We start from the raw sequence: 4,322 nt of genomic DNA, 5'->3' as shown, positions 1-4,322 counted from the left end.
CATTCATCTATTTTCTATCGCTCTAGTTTAGATTTGTCTTTCCTAGAGTTTCTTATAAATGGACTCATACAGAACATGTTTTCATGTCTGGCTTCTTTTACTCTGCATATTTTGAAATTCATGCATGTTGTTGAATGTATCAATAGTTTATTCTTTATTGTTGAGTATTCATTGTATGGCTATGCTGCATAATTTGTTTATTTATTCATCTGTTGATGGACATTTGGGTTGGATTGTTTCTAGTCTGGGTCTGTTATGAATAAAGCAGCGATAAGTGTTCAGGTGTAAGTCTTTCTGTGGATCTGTATATATGCTTTTGTTTCTCTTAGGTAAATTTCTAGGAGTGGAATTTCTGGGTTATATGGTAAGGATGTGTTAGCTGTATAAGAAACTGGCAAACTATTTTCCAAAGTGGTCGTGCCATTTTACACAACTAGTCATGCATGAGACTTCCATCTGCTCCACACCCTCACCAACACCTGATACTGTCTGTTTCATTTTAGCCATTCTGATAAGTACGTAGTGGTGCCTCATTGTGGTTTCACTTTGCATGTCCCTGATGACCAATGCTGTTGAGCAGACTTCCATCTGCTCCACACCCTCACCAACACCTGATACTGTCTGTTTCATTTTAGCCATTCTCATTGTGGTTTCACTTTGCATGTCCCTGATGACCAATGCTGTTGAGCATTTGTGTGTCTTTCTCGGTGAACTGTCTGCCCCTCTGTGTATGCTTGTTTATTATTAGGTTGCGTTGTAAGAATTCTTTCTGTATCCTGGACACAAGTGTTTGAGATGTTTTTATGGCGAATACTCCCCCCAGTTTGTGGCTTATCTTTTCATTTTCCTAAAGTGGCTTTCAAAGAGCAGAAGGTTTTCATTTTTTGTGCTTGCTCTGGAAGCACATATACTAAAATTGGAGTGATACAGAGAAGATTAGCAAGGCCCCTGCTCAAGGATGACACAAATTCATGACACATTCAATATTTATTTTTTTAACTGATTAATATATTTTAATTTTTTTATAAGCCAAAGAAACAGAAATACCACATGTTCTCACTCATAACTAGCTGTTAGGAAGGAAGGGGGGAGGGAAGGAGGGAAGAAGGAAGGAAAGAAGGAAAGAAAGAAAAGACCACAACAATACGCTGAACTTTCAGAAAGAGCGTTCTATACTTTAAAAAAAAAAAGTTTTGCATTGTAATGAAGTTCATTTTATTCATTTTTTTTTCCTATGGTTCATTCTTTTTATATTCTGGCTTAGAGATCTTTGCTGGTTTTCTTCTAGAATGTTCTTATAGGTTTAGTTTTTACATTTAGGTTTGCAGTGCATTTCAAGTTTATTGTTATATAAGCTGTGAGGTGAGGGCTGAGGGTCATTGTTTTCCATATGGATGTTCGGTTAGAGCACTGTGCAATGTAAAGATTTTAATTTCCCCATTGGATTATTTCGGCTCCTTTGTCATTCATTTTTGGCTCTATTTCTAGACTCAGTTCTGTTACATTAATCTATATGTCAGTTCTGCCAGTACCGCACTGTCCAGAATGAGTCTTGGAGTCAGATGGTGATAGTTCTTTTTGTTCTTTTTAAAATTTGGGAAATTCTAGGTTCTTTGCATTTCAATATAAATTTTAGAATCTGCTTGTCAATTTCTACCCAAAAGACGCTGCTGGAATTTTGATTAGGATTGTGTTGAATCTATAGATCAATTTAGGGAGAATTGACATCTTAAAAATATCAAGACTTCCTGTCTATGAATATAATATGTCTCTCCATTTATTTAGGTCTTTAATTTATCTTGGCAATGTTTAGTGGTTTTCAGTACAGATCTTATATTTTGTCACATTTATTTCTAAATATTTCATTTTTGATGATTTTGTGAATGGTATTTTTTTATTTTAATTTCCAATTATTACTTGCTAGTATATAGATATAAAATGAATTTTTGCCTATTTACTTTGTATTTGCTGAACTCACTTATTAGTGTAGCACCTTTTTTATAGATTCCTTAGGATTATCTACATATGTGATCATGTTGCCTGAGAATTGTTAGCACTTTTATTTCTTATCTATGTGACTTTTTCTTTCTTGTTCCCAATCTGAGAAGCATTTTCTTTCACTATTAAGTATCGAGGAAATATTTTGATTAAGACTGGGCAAGAAGATCTATGAATAATAGTGTGGTTTTTGTTTGTCTTCTTGTAACTTCCCTGGAGTGATGTTATCAGCTGTCAATCTAAATGACAGAGAGAGGCTCTCTAAAAGAATAATGAGTTTAATTGGGAATATGGCATTGCAGTGGGAATTGTATGTATAATTGCTTGTCATAGTAGACTATGCATGTATTCAGGGAGGTAAAGGAAGGCAAAAGTTTTTAATGGAAAAATGAAAAGGATTACATGATTGTGTTGTGATGATGATTCTTGGCTACAAGGATCAATAACAAAGGTGATGGCCAGTCCGAGGTTGCATAGGCAGTTGAGATGTCTTTGTAGAAGTATTTTTTGTGTAAGGTTACGACGATCTTCGTGCAAGGTTCTGATTTTGCAGAGTCCTTTGTGATAGTTCTTGTTACCAGACTTATAGGCATGAGAACTGCCCCCTTCATGCCCTTCCCAGGTCTATCAGGGCTTTTAACACATGTGACTCCATTTTGATTCTGACAATTTTCACACAGCTGAGCAGTAGTGGGCTTGACCTTGAGAGAGAGAAGCCAATTCAAGTAAATTTTAAGGTTAATGATGTTGACTTTGTTTTTACATAATTCTTAACTTTACCAAAATAGTATGTTTCTTCCCAGCTAGAATCACCCCCAAAGCGGGGGGCAGGGGAGTTCCCACAAAGAAGTGCCTTAAATGGTCCCAAGATGTTGCTGGTTTGGATTCCAAAGAAGGAAGCAGTAAACCCCAGAGCAATCAGTCCAAAGCATTTATTAGAGAAGGTTACATACAGAGTGCTGCAGCCTGTCCTTGCGAGGACAGTCAGAGAAAGGGACATTCTACCTAAGTGTGCCAAGAGCAGCCAGGGGTCAGGGCAAGGAGTTCATATGAGAGTTTCAGGACTTTGGCTCAAGGCTGGCCTGGTTTCTTTCAGTGTTCTAGGCAACAACCTAGATATCTTTAACAGTGCTGGGGAATGTCCAAGGCCCTGGTTTGGGTTCACAGAGCGGTCAAAGCACTCTGATTTTCAGTCAGGACAGGACACAGAAAGAAAGCGGTAAGTGGGGGACCCTACACAGTAGTAGTGTCTAATTGTGTGTTATTCCAATACTTATTCATGTGTTAAAGGTACAGAAAAGTTGTCTTCAGCACCTTACTAAAGGATTTACTATAGTAGTCCCCTCTTATCCTTGGGGGATACGTTCCAAGACCCCCAGTGGGTGCCTAAAACCATGGATAGTACCAAATCCTATATGTACATATTCTGCATGAATTTCTTCTACCTTCACAATTTCATGGATTGAAGATTTGTTCTTACTGTAGAGCTCAGCATATGATTTTTTTCCTTTAAGTCATTCACCTTTTCACCTTACCACTTCTCATTGGCATACCCGAATTACCAGCATCACTCTTCTTGTGCTTTGGGGTCATTATTAAGTAAAATAAGGGTGACTTGAACACAAACACAATAAATCTAATAGCCGAGACTTCTGCTAAGTGACTAACAAGCAGATCTGCTGGACAGAGGGATGATGCGCATCCCAGACAGGATGGAGCGACGGTGCAAGATTTAATCACGCTATTAGAATGGCATGCAATTTAAAACTTACGAATCGTTTATTTCTAGAATTTTCCATTTAATATTTTATGATAGCATATAACTGAAACTACGCAGAAGGTGAATCTGTGCATGAGAAGAACTACTATATTCTATCTTTTCAACAGTGATTTCAGGATACCAATCTAATAGCGTAATTGGGTTTATCACCTAAATTAGTTTACAAGATATAAAACATCTTGCCCCTCAGTGCCACAATCTGTGCTGAGGGCATATGAAACTGGACATAAGCTAATAAAATCATAAACTCATGCTCCTGACCTCACTGCCTCAATAGTAATGGGATTATCGTTTTTACTTAGGTAAAACATCTTGCCCCTCAGTGCCACAATCTGTGCTGAGGGCATATGAAACTGGACATAAGCTAATAAAATCATAAACTCATGCTCCTGACCTCACTGCCTCAATAGTAATGGGATTATCGTTTTTACTTAGGAAATTTTTTAATTTGGAGTCTATACACTGATTCAGACTCACTAGTGTGTTATTTGAGACTCGGAAGTATTATTAGAGTGTTTAAATTAATGAAACATTATCTAAAAAA

This window comes from Galeopterus variegatus, unplaced genomic scaffold (genome assembly GCF_000696425.1).
Source record: "Galeopterus variegatus unplaced genomic scaffold, G_variegatus-3.0.2 Scaffold4565, whole genome shotgun sequence".
Taxonomy (NCBI): domain Eukaryota; kingdom Metazoa; phylum Chordata; class Mammalia; order Dermoptera; family Cynocephalidae; genus Galeopterus; species Galeopterus variegatus.
The sequence above is the reverse complement of the archived record's forward strand: the minus strand, read 5'-3'. Positions refer to the sequence as shown.